At 43.2% G+C, this 12,861-nt stretch overlaps 1 long non-coding RNA gene across 1 annotated transcript; it reads right to left on the minus strand.

Annotated features, from left to right (window-relative positions):
* Positions 1-7,706: 7,706 nt before the first annotated feature.
* On the minus strand, positions 7,707-10,621 carry LOC144097172 (uncharacterized). The gene is made up of 3 exons (XR_013306936.1): positions 10,473-10,621; positions 8,626-8,707; positions 7,707-7,886 (listed from the first exon to the last, which is right to left on the minus strand). It is a non-coding gene; the product is annotated as an uncharacterized LOC144097172 (long non-coding RNA).
* Positions 10,622-12,861: the final 2,240 nt, after the last annotated feature.

A 12,861-nucleotide genomic window follows, 5' to 3' on the forward strand; every position in this document is an offset into this window, starting at 1 on the left:
TCTATCTTTTATTCTCAACGTGTTCGCAAGTATTTGACCTTCAAGTGCATTTGACGGTGTGGATTATTAGTGACCATTCGACATTGAACGCCTTATTTCATTTACTTTAGCTGTCGATATAATTTAAGCTACCATGCAATCGTCACAACATGACATATCGGAAGCTGTTACATCAGAAGTGCAATTGAGCGCTTGAGGCTTGTCGGTCATCAAAACCAATTTGTTTCGAAGAATATGCGATACGCTTTTATTCATTATCTTCGTCGACCTGACTACACCCACTGCGGGGCAAAGGCCTTTCTCGTGTCTCTTTTACTAACCCTGTCCTTTGCCAGCTGCGGCCACCGCATCCCCGCAAACTTCTTAATCTCATCCGCCCATCTATCTTTCTGCCGCGCCCTGCTACGCTTGTCTTCTCTTGGAATACACTCCGTTGCCCTTAAGGGCCAGCGTCTATCTTGCCTTCGCATTACTTCTCTTTCCCAAGCCAACCTCTTCCTCTTGATTTCGACTCGGACGTCATTAACTCTCCTTTGTTTCCTCAACCACTCTGCCCCCTTCCTGTCTCTTAATGTTACGTCTAACTTTATTCTTTCCATAGCTTGCTGCGTTGTCTTTTAACTTAAACTTAACCCATTTCGTTAGCCTCCACTTTTCCGCCCCGTAAGTGAGTACCGGTAAGATACAGCTGTTGTACACTTTTCTCTTCAGGGATATTGGTAAACTGCCATTCATGATCTGAGAGAACCTGTAATATGCGCTCCACCCCATTCTTATACTCCTAGTTATTTCCCTCTCATGATCCGGATCAGTAGCCACTACTTGCCCTAAGTAGGCGCATTACTTTACCACTTAAAACACCTAGCTACCAATTGTGAAATGCTGTTCCTTTCCCAGACTGTTAAAGGTTGCTTTGGTTTTCGGCATTTTATGTTGTTGTGTTGGGTTTAATGGCGCATAAGCATCTAAGGCTATCATGCGCCAAACTCAAGGTGTATGAAAATTGTTTTCTGCGGAATTCTACAAACGTGAAAAACTCAGTGGTGTACAGACCTAAAACCTTTAGTTCTTACTTGTTGTTAATGAGAAAAAAACTTTAAAAATGGCTATTAGTGAAAGCTTTAAAGAGAGTCGGATAACCTCAGCAACAATCCTTGCCGCGGCAAGGATCTCGAGGCTGCCAACCCATCAAAAATAAAAAAACCAAGCCTTGTTCTCAGAATGAGAAGGTAGCTGAGTTGTATCACCATATGTAGCTAGGCGCCAGGTCGGAATTCAGAGTTTTAAAGGAGGCCTGCTTCCCTTAAAAAACTAAAAACACTTGGGATATCAATAAGTGCGTTTTGACCTAAAATCAGTGTTGGGTGAAGAGGAATGTGTTATTTGTAGCATAGAGTAAAATACTTTTTCCTGAGTGATTCAATTTCTGTCCATGAGAATAGGATGTGGTGTACTGTAATTTCATCTCCGCATTTTTCACAAATAGGTTTGTCTTCTTTTGTTAGTAGGAAATTGTGTGTAAGGTGTGTATGTCCAATACGGAGACGGCATAATATCACCTCTATAAAACGCTCCTGGTCACTACACGTTTTCCATTCTCTTAGTATGGGCTTTACCATATGCAATTTATTATTTACTTCCTGGTCCCAGGTTTCCTGCCATTTAGCCTTGAAATTTATGTGTATTAGTTGCACGCAATTTCTATGAGGTATGCTGCTTTTCTTGATTTCTTGACTGCGAGCTTGTGCAGCTCATTGGTCGGCTCTTTCATTACCATATATTGCAACATGGCTCGGCACCCAGCAGAATTTCATTATATGTTCCTCTGCTCTGACTTTTTCTATGTTGTGTAATATGTTTCTCAGTAAGGGTTCACCTGCATTTCTAAAGTGTAATGCCGTGATCACGCTCAGTGAATCTGTGTATATTATGCTGTTTTGAATGCTAATATTTATTATTCTGCCTACAGCTATAGAGACTGCATAACATTTGGCAGTAAAAATGGATGTGCAGTTAGGGAGCCTTACTACGTTTTGCCAGTTCCATTGTGCAACCGCGCTTCCGACATATTTTGCTGTTTTTGAGCCATCAGTGTAAAATTCTGTACAGTTCGCATATTGTTCTTGTAGTGCTCGGTATTCCTGCAATATGTGCTCGTGTGCTGTTTTTTTTTCCGGAAGTGTGTTAATGTGAGGTCACGCATATTGGGAAGGCTGTACCAGGGGGTAGTGGGTGGTGTCTTGAGGCGACATCAGGAAGGCTGTTCAGTATTTCCATGTTCTGGCAACTATCCACGAAACGGAGAAGCAGAGGTCATATTGATTGCGGTTTATTGTTGGACAGGGTTCTGGAGGTGCACTTAGTAACAATTCGATAACAAATTTTTGGGTAGAGATCTTATTTTCAGCACATATGCGCCTGTGAGCATTGTTCTTCTGTATGCTAGGGATGGTTCATTTGTTTCTACATAAAGACTATTTATGGAAGATGTCCGTATGCTCCGGTTGAAAGACGAAGACCTAAGTTGTGAATTGGGTCCTGTCGTTTCAAGTATGACGGCCTGGCTGAACCATAAGCCAGACATTCATAATCTAAACGGGAGCGCACTAGAGAGCGAAACATCTGCAAAAGACAAGCTCTATCAGAGCCCCAGCGTTTTCGTGAAAGTATCTTGAGTATGTGCAGGGTTCGAGATGCTTTCTTCTTTAAGTTGTGTATGTAAGGTACGAATGTGAGCTTTTTATCAAAAGTTATGCCCAAGAACTTGTTTTCCTGTTTTACGGGTAACACAACGTCATTCAGGTATAGGGTAGGGTTGCTCTGTAATCCCCGTTTGAGCGAGAAAAACACAGTCACTGATTTTTGTGGAGAAAATTTGAATCCATTTCTATCTGCCCAATTAGCCAATTTATTTATAGTCATTTGTAACTGTCTCTCACGTGTTGGTACGCTGGAGGATTTACATGCAATTTGCAGGTCGTCTACGTATACTGAGTGCATAATCGACTTGGGGATTATTTTTGCTATTGAGTTCATTTTTACTATGAAAAGTGCAGTACTCAGAACACATCCCTGAGGTACACCGTTGTCCTGGATGAAATTCGCTGATAGGGTAGTGCCTAGACGTACTTGGAATGAACGGTCTGCTAGAAAATCACTCAGACAGTTCAGCATCTTGCCCCGGATGCCTAGATCTGCTAGGTCACGAAGTATACCGAACCTCCAAGTCGTGTCGTACGCTTTCTACATGTCAAAGAAGACCGCAAGATAATGCTGTTTGTGTATGAATGCCTCCCGCACTGTGTTTTCCAGGCGGACAGTATGATCTATAGTGGAGCATGCTTTTTTGAAACCGCACTGATGTTTGTCAAGAAGGTGATGAGACTCAAGACCAAATGTTAGTCGAATATTCACCACACTTTTAAATGATTTTGCTAGGCAGCTGGTGAGTGCAATTGGCCTGTAACTACCAGGACTTGATGATGGTTTGCCAGGCTTCAAGAAAGGTACTATAATGGCTTTCTTCCATGCGTAAGGTGTTTTCTCTGAAATCCAGATTTTGTTGAAGAATTTTAGAAGTGCCTCAACGGCGGCCTCAGAGAGATGTGCAAGCATCGTGTAGTGTATATTATCTGGGCCTGCTGCTGTCTGTTTGTCTGCAGACAGTACTCTATTTAGTTCCTCTATTGTAATTTTCATGTTATAATGTTCATTCATGCCTGCTCCTATGGGAAGTTTTTGTTTTTCTGCTGTTTTGTATTTTTGAAAAGTTTCTGTGTGGTTGGAAGAACTGGAAACGGCAGCGAAGTGCTCACCTAATATGTTTGCCTGTTTTTGTAATGTTGTTTGTGTACCAGGGGTGGACAGAAGTGGAAAAGTGTACGGAGAATAGTCACCACTGAATTTGTGGACCTCATCCCACAACTTCTTGGCCGGTAGTGAACTATTTATTTTAGATACATATTTCCTCCAGGACATTTTTTTTTTGCATTTCTGCTAATACGATGTGCACTGGCCAGGGCCTTTTTAAATAATAACAGGTTCTCTGCTGTGCGGTACTTTCGAAATATTCCCCATACTTTGTTTTGTTCTTTTTTTGCCAGTCTGCACTCCTGTGTCCACCAAACCTCGTGATTTTTTCTCATTTGTCCTGATGTTTGCGGGATCGCTATTTTTGCAGCAGAAATTATACAGGTAGTAAATTTTTCATTTATTTCATCTGTGCTAAGTCTATCATTGAATTCTTTATGTAAAGTGGCATTTGCGGTAAACACCGACCAGTCAGCTAGCTGTAGTTTCCAGCGCTGGGGTCGTGCTGGAATGATTTGGATTGAGGATAATAATTTTAAAACTGTGGGTAAATGGTCACTTCCTCTGTGGTCATTTAAAGCGTCCCAAATAAAATCGCTAAAAACTGATGGTGATACGAAAGTTAAATCAAGGCAGCTCATTTTTCCCGAGCTGGGACAGCAATATGTGGTTTTTCCTGTGTTCATTAGGCATATGCTGTTAGTAAGTATCAGATCTTCAATTATTTGGCCTCTGGTGTCTGTGCGATGACTACCACAAAAGGAGGAGTGCGCGTTAAAATCCCCAACTACCACATAAGTTCATGTATATGGTGGAAAAGGCTTTTCAAATCGTGGATAGTAACTGCGAGGTGTGGTCGTATATATACAGAGCGTATTGTTATTGTTTAGTGTGACTACACTGACTGCTACAGCCTCAAAGTTTGTTTTCAATGGTATTTCTCGTGCAGGAACGCCGCTTTGCGTTATAATTGCGACGCCACCTGAGAACCTGTTCGCCTGTTCTCTATCTCGTCGAAAAACTCGGAATTTTTTTCAAGATTTTTTTTGTGTTTTGGCCCTAGGTTTGTCTCCTGAAGACATAGCGCTATAGGTGACCTTGATTTTAGTATGCCTGTGATATATGCATGTAGTTCTTCATCATTTTTCTACAGTTCAATTGAACCAAAAATGCTATGTTTTAGTGTGATGGTTGTTGGGGAAGATTAGCTTTCAGGGGGCATTATTCTCGGCTTTCCTTTTCTCTCGAGAGAGTTACGCCGCCCCTTCAACACAGAAGTGCTGGGGGCGTATCCATCGCCTCCCTGGACGCGCTGCACTCTTGTGAAGCTACGGGTGCACGAGTGGTAGGCCTCTCCCGGTTGGAACAAGCCTTGTTGGCTCCCGACTCGGAGGTCGGCAGGCTCTCTCTCGGAGTTGGCGGGGCAGCTTTCGCTGCTTCTGCCAGGGGGATGGATTGCTCTGCCGCGGTCTCACTCGGTGAGGCCTGGGCAGGCGTTGAAAACCGGTGTGGTGCACCACCCCATCGCACTGTATCGGCGAAGTTTGTATTGGGAGCTAGGAAAAATTTGCTGGCTGTGACGCGTCGCCTTGGTTCCTTGAAGGTGATGTTTTCATTTGTTTTGAGAGTTATTATTTATTTTTCTACTTCCCATTTTGAGCATGATCGTGAGTAGGCTGAGTGTTCCTCGCCACAGTTTTCACAGTGTGGAGGAGCAGTGCATTTATCAGACATTTGGTCGTTTGAGGAGCATTTTGCACATTTTTCTTGACCACGGCAGCTCTGTGAGCCATGGCCGAATCGTTGGCACCTGAAGAAGCGGCGGGGGTTAGGGATGTATGTCCGGACTGATATCTTTGTGTAGCCTACGTCTATTGAGTCAGGCAGTGTACAGGAGGCAAAGTTGAGAACTACGTGCTTAGTAGGGATTTCCTTGTTTTATTTTCGGATTTTTATTTTGTGGACATTTGTTACGTGCTGTTCATTTAGCCCTTCCAATATTTCTTCCTCTGTCACGTAGATGAGGTCATTGTCTGATATTACGCCACGCACAGTATTAAGCGACCTGCGGGGTGTTACACTGACTGTGGTTTCTCCAAAGGCGGTAAAGTTTGAGAGTTTGGGCATTTGGACTTTATGGCGTATCCCAAGTAATAGGTCACCACTGGCTGACTTCGTCGCCTTGTAGCCAGGGCCCAAAGTTTCTGTGAGGGTCTTTTCAACGAGAAATGGAGAAATCATTCGAGCTGTTTTTTTCTTTTGATTCGCTGTGCACTATATGGAATTTGGCAAAAGGTTCTTTCTTTGTCTTCAGAAACTAGGATGTCACATTTTCGGTCCGCTTGTTTTTTTTTTTTCTTTTTGAGGATGGCGATCATTTTTGAATAGGGAAGGAGCCATAAAATGTGGTTGTTGTTCCGCCGCAGGGCCAGCCGCCCACCATGCAGCCTAACAAGGGGACGGGACAGGAATTTGGAAGCAAGTCCTGCCCACGCCAGCTGTACACCGCCGCTATCACCCAATCTGAAGTAACTCGGGGTAGTTACTCACACAGGGTTAACCCTCGGCGCCAGGAAGAAGGAAAAAGTAATTAAGAGAGAAGGAGACAGTAGAGTTGTGAGAAAGAAGATAGGAAAGTGAGATAGAGGGGAGGGCAGGAAAAGGCGACTGCCGATTTCCCCCGGTCGGGTCAGGCCGGAGGTGCCGTCTACAGGAAGCTGGGGCCAAAGTGGTGAGTTGCCTCCGCCGAGGGGCCTTAAAGGTCCAAACGCTCGGCATCGGCTCAACCACCAGGATCCCTTTTTCCCCGGACACGGCGATGCCACGCACGGCGAAGCGCGGTTGCTCGGATCCGTGGTGATGCACCGTTCACCTTCATCCCCCTTCGGGGATGTCCCTGCGGATGCTCGGGAACACGTGGTGTCGCCACTCACCAACTCCTGCAAGCTGCAGACGCCTCCCTGCGGGGATATCGGCATTTTAAGACCTACCGTTCTGCTCTGCTTGTGTACCTTATTCATCATGATTTGCAGTTCACCTCCTGAGTGACTCAGCAAGGCAATGTCATCAGCGAATCGCGGTTCACTTAGGTATTCTCTATTAGCTCTTATCCCCAACTGTTCCCAATACAGGCCTCGGAACACCTCCTGCAAACAGGCGGTCAATACCATAGGCGATATCATGTATCCCTCTCTAACGCCCTTTCTTATTGGAATTTTTTTTCTGACTTCATGAAGCACTATTGCAGCTGTGCTGTCGTTATAGATATCTTCCAGTATATTCACATACGACTCTTCTACACCCTGATTCAGCAATGCCTGCATGACTCCTGAGGTTTCCACTGAGCCGAATACTTTCTCGGAATCAATGAACACTATATATGCGGGTTGGTTATATTCTGCGCATTTCTCTCTCACCCTATTAATAGTGTGAATATGGTCTATTGTCGAGTATTTTTTACGAAAGCCTGCCTGATCATTTGGTTGATTGAAGTATAAGGTTTTTCGTATTTTATTTGCAATTTAGTAAATACCTTGTAGGCAACGGACAGTAAGCTGATCGGTCCGTAATTTTTCAACTCCTTGCAATCTCCTTTCTTATGAATTAAGATAATGTTCGCGTCCTTCCCAGCTTCTGGTACGCTCGAGGTCATAAGGCTTTGCGTATAGAGGGTGGCTAGTTTTTCGAGCACAATCTCCCCTCCGTCCTTCAACACATCTGCTGTTACCTGATCCTCGCCAGCTGCTTTCCCCCTTTGCATTGCTGCTAAGGCTTTCATGTTTTTTGCAGGTATTTGTGATCAGCATATTCCTCATAAGTTAAAAAAATTCCTTACCGCAACATTTTTTCTCTTCATGTCAAGACATTCAATAATGACGATAGAGGCGGGCCGTTACATTTATGTGTGGGACTTTAAAAAAATTTATTTTCAGGAATTGCAGTAGGCCCAGTAAAGTCCTTTTTAGCAGCTATCTTCCCAAGAGACTTTCGTTATCAGCAAAAAATAAAAGAAAAACTCCAAGAATGATGCAGAAACAGAGGAATTGTCTTCGTGCTTCCTTCTGACTTTCACACACCTGTAAAAAAAAGGAATTGTCAATATTCAGAAGCAAAAAAGAATAAAAATCTTACGTTTTGAGCTTTATACATCACTAACTATATCGGCTCTCTGCGCTCATTCGGCGTCATGGCATTTACTTGTTCATAATTCAGCTTTTTAAACAACTTTCATGGTATATAGCCCAGATGTTTGCTTCATAAACGTTAGGGTGTTATCGTGAATTTTCTTCTACAATTTATGCCATGCACCCCGTTCCCGCCTCATCTTACGCGTTACCCATTACGACCTTAAAGGTGATTAATTGAAAATTAGAAGAGAAGCAGACTAATAATCTTGTCTGCGATGCGTGTGTTACAGGCAAAGTAGCAACTGAGCATCGCTATGGAAAGACACAAACTATTAAATAATGTTGTATGCTCCTTCCTCTGTGAATTATTACACCCATTCGTTATTACTACATGGCATTGTCTAAGCAATTGTCCCGGTGCTTTCACGTTTCTGCCACAAAAGATATACGAGGCCCTCCTTAAATTCAAATAAATTGTTTTTTTGCTGAAATTAAACCCTGCGCCTCAAACACGACTTTTTTCTATCACACTTTCTGTAGCCAATGACGTCGCAGTTGCATATTGTTGATTTTACCCAACAAAACGTCATTCATTAGACGTCTCCGCAAGTGAGAGAAGGCAACTGGTAAACTTGTAACCGTTATACTGCGCAAAATACTGCCTTAAAAGATTTTACTTTCAACTTACATCTAAAAAATCGTCGGCAAGGAGGTCTGAAGCATCTCACAGGCACTTGGATGCACCGTTGTCCTCGACGGCAGATTTGCCGCTGGAAAAATTAAAGCAAAAAATTAGGCGTTGTCGCTAGCACAAACTCCATCTCATTTTCATGCTAGAATAAACAATTATGTCATGTCCGCATCACCCAAGTTTTGCACGCCAGTGCGATTACCAGGTCATTTTTTCTAGTTACGCTACCCCTTTACGTTAAGAATATGACCGGTGCATGGTTAAAAAGACCATCACTGATAGTGCTGGTAATTGACCAATGCAGTTGGCCTTAACAAATAGTAATGAAACTGCATTCTGAAGACGTATTTGCGAAAGCTCAGGTGTTGGACTTAAAACAATGGACTAATAAAAGTAATAATATGGCGGCCATAAAACGATGAAGAATTTCGAATCAGGTATTTTATCTAGCAAGAAAGAGGAAATTGATATACTTCAGGTCCAGGTATTATTCTGTCGCTTCAGTGCATTTTTTTTCGTGGTTCGTAGATTTCACCATTGTTTTTTTTTTTTCATTGTGCCAAATGATGTCGACGTGACTGCTGCGCTAATTGCTTTGTTTCTTATGTGTACATGCGCCAAATTGAACCTGCTACCACATGAAGGAACACCCTCGTCGGACATCGTGTCTTTTGGCGTCCCTCCTGAAATACACGCAAATGCACTTCAAATAAAGTGCTAAGTCTGTTAAGGTACCATTACATAATTTTCACGGTCATATTCTAATGCAAGATATCGTGTAGCGGTGTATTTGTTAGTATATTAGCCAAATTTCAAAGCATGCGCGGACAATATAACGTACAAATAAATCTTAAAAATTGCTGCTGATAAACTATTAAGGCGACACCACCACATATGTAGGAATGCGCGCTGACCTATTCTTAAACAAATTACCCTTCAACCATTACGATTTTCCTCGTACGCACCTATGAGAAACTGACACCTGTTTTACCGCTGCATCCTCTGTTCTTTACTACGGCGACTATCCTTCTTCCCGTTCATCCTATTAGTAACGTTGCGCTTTCCAAGCTGTTTAGTGGCGTTGCGCTCTAGTGCCCGAATAAGACAGGCGAGACATATTTCGTTGCATACTCATAAACAGCCCAATTTCGAAACTTCTGTTCAATCAGCTGAATGCTGTAACGCAGCTGAATGCAGTAATATGCTTCTACTTATACTCTCACTCTCCCCTTGATCCTGTCAATTACATGTTATCCTCACATTTGTACTTCACCAGTAAAAAGGCTCGCTTCATTTGTTATTTACCTCGCGAATAATGTCACGAATCTCCTGAATAGAGTAAATCGTTATTATTATAATCACTTAAATGTTTCTCAGTCGTTCACTTTCACAAAGGGCTAACCGTCAAGATATGAAAAAAAATATAACAGCATGTTATAACCTTACGACATCACATTAGAAATAACAATAACAATGATTTAGTTTATGGGGGTTTAAGATCCCAAAGCGACTCAGGCTATGAGGTATGTGGTGAGGCTTTGGGGGTTGTTTTACAACAACGATCTATTAAATTCCTAACTCTACAGTTATACAGGAGCAATACGGAGTACCTTTTTAAAATTCTGCTGATTTGCTTTTTCAGGTTGCCTTCCTATAAATTTCAACTACTAATGCCGGAGTTGGATGGTTTGAAACATTCCCCAAACACGGAAGTTGCAGAAAAATACCTCCCCTTAATCTCCATTCTAAGAATGCCGACATTCACTCCATGAACCGTGCTCGCCGTAGCTTGCTTCATATCTAGCCATTGTTATGAAATATACTACTGTATATAATGTACTCACGCCACACCGGAAGCCACCGCGTCCGGGAAATCCTCCACCGAACTGCTGCGCCTCTGCCACCATCACTGCGCCAGGTTAAAGTCCACACATTGGTGCGCTCCTTAATTGCATAAAAACAGCTATGATAACAAATGTTTGCCATAACGTCGATGCTTTGCGCTGGCACTGGCAGCTAAGAATCTCTTGTGATTACGACTACATTTTTGCACTTTATTTCTTGCCTTGATTTTTCGGTGTTTTTATTCGCCCAGGGTTATTGTAATAGAAATCAGGAATCTTATTTAATCACAATAAAAAAAGAAAAGCACAGTGCTTTCTTTTTGAACGCATATATTCGTTCTAAAGATACGTTACCTTGTTAACCGCGGGATATCGGCACGTCTTTTGAATAACCCATCAAATAAGATGAAAGGATCTCATACTATCACCTAAATTGATTATTATCCCGGGCGGAATTCATGTAAGATAATGGTAATTAGTTCCGCAAGCCTGCCGTTAAGAATACCGTTTACATAAAAAAATCCCTTGCTTTATTTATATTTGTTGCTAAAAAATGTGTTGTCCTTCTTGATGGATGCGAATGTTGAAAACGGAGGCTTCTTGTTTAGAATTCTTTCACGTGTACAGAACGTTTTATTCACCACTAAGATCTCTACAAAGACCACCACCACCGTACTCTTGAGCGCGCCAGCACGGTTCGTGCTTCATCAGCTCTTAGCGCGGCTTGTGCTGAGTTCAGCACTGCGTCGCCAAGAAGCGCCACAGCTAAAGTGTTCGTTCCTGAGCCAGCAGTTACTTACATAGCTGAAGAGGCTGCACACAACACAGCCCTGGCGGCCAAGGCTGGAACGTTCCTCCACAACATTTCCGTGTGTCATCTACCATCCCTGCAATCTCTTTGTGGCTGACACCTCGAAAACAATGCTTGACTAATCCCTCAGTCCAGATAAAAGCGACCAACGAAAAACATTTTTGGGCGGCAAAAGAAGGTCGTTTACTTCAGCGAACACAAATAACAATATATCGTCAGCAAAATCACCTGTTTTCGTTCAAAAAAATCCGCCATGATCTTTGTTCTGTATAGCAGTTTGTTTTTGTTTCGCTTTGCAGAGTTTTTCATTCAATTTTATCCTCTATTATTACGTTTCGTAACTTGTATTGTAACTTTCAGGGGGCATTATTCTCGGCTTTCCTTTTCTCTCGAGAGAGTTACGCCGCCCCTTCAACACAGAAGTGCTGGGGGCGTATCCATCGCCTCCCTGGACGCGCTGCACTCTTGTGAAGCTACGGGTGCACGAGTGGTAGGCCTCTCCCGGTTGGAACAAGCCTTGTTGGCTCCCGACTCGGAGGTCGGCAGGCTCTCTCTCGGAGTTGGCGGGGCAGCTTTCGCTGCTTCTGCCAGGGGGATGGATTGCTCTGCCGCGGTCTCACTCGGTGAGGCCTGGGCAGGCGTTGAAAACCGGTGTGGTGCACCACCCCATCGCACTGTATCGGCGAAGTTTGTATTGGGAGCTAGGAAAAATTTGCTGGCTGTGACGCGTCGCCTTGGTTCCTTGAAGGTGATGTTTTCATTTGTTTTGAGAGTTATTATTTATTTTTCTACTTCCCATTTTGAGCATGATCGTGAGTAGGCTGAGTGTTCCTCGCCACAGTTTTCACAGTGTGGAGGAGCAGTGCATTTATCAGACATTTGGTCGTTTGAGGAGCATTTTGCACATTTTTCTTGACCACGGCAGCTCTGTGAGCCATGGCCGAATCGTTGGCACCTGAAGAAGCGGCGGGGGTTAGGGATGTATGTCCGGACTGATATCTTTGTGTAGCCTACGTCTATTGAGTCAGGCAGTGTACAGGAGGCAAAGTTGAGAACTACGTGCTTAGTAGGGATTTCCTTGTTTTATTTTCGGATTTTTATTTTGTGGACATTTGTTACGTGCTGTTCATTTAGCCCTTCCAATATTTCTTCCTCTGTCACGTAGATGAGGTCATTGTCTGATATTACGCCACGCACAGTATTAAGCGACCTGCGGGGTGTTACACTGACTGTGGTTTCTCCAAAGGCGGTAAAGTTTGAGAGTTTGGGCATTTGGACTTTATGGCGTATCCCAAGTAATAGGTCACCACTGGCTGACTTCGTCGCCTTGTAGCCAGGGCCCAAAGTTTCTGTGAGGGTCTTTTCAACGAGAAATGGAGAAATCATTCGAGCTGTTTTTTTCTTTTGATTCGCTGTGCACTATATGGAATTTGGCAAAAGGTTCTTTCTTTGTCTTCAGAAACTAGGATGTCACATTTTCGGTCCGCTTGTTTTTTTTTTTCTTTTTGAGGATGGCGATCATTTTTGAATAGGGAAGGAGCCATAAAATGTGGTTGTTGTTCCGCCGCAGGGCCAGCC

Source organism: Amblyomma americanum, chromosome 7 (genome assembly GCF_052857255.1).
Source record: "Amblyomma americanum isolate KBUSLIRL-KWMA chromosome 7, ASM5285725v1, whole genome shotgun sequence".
NCBI classification, from domain to species: Eukaryota; Metazoa; Arthropoda; class Arachnida; order Ixodida; family Ixodidae; genus Amblyomma; species Amblyomma americanum.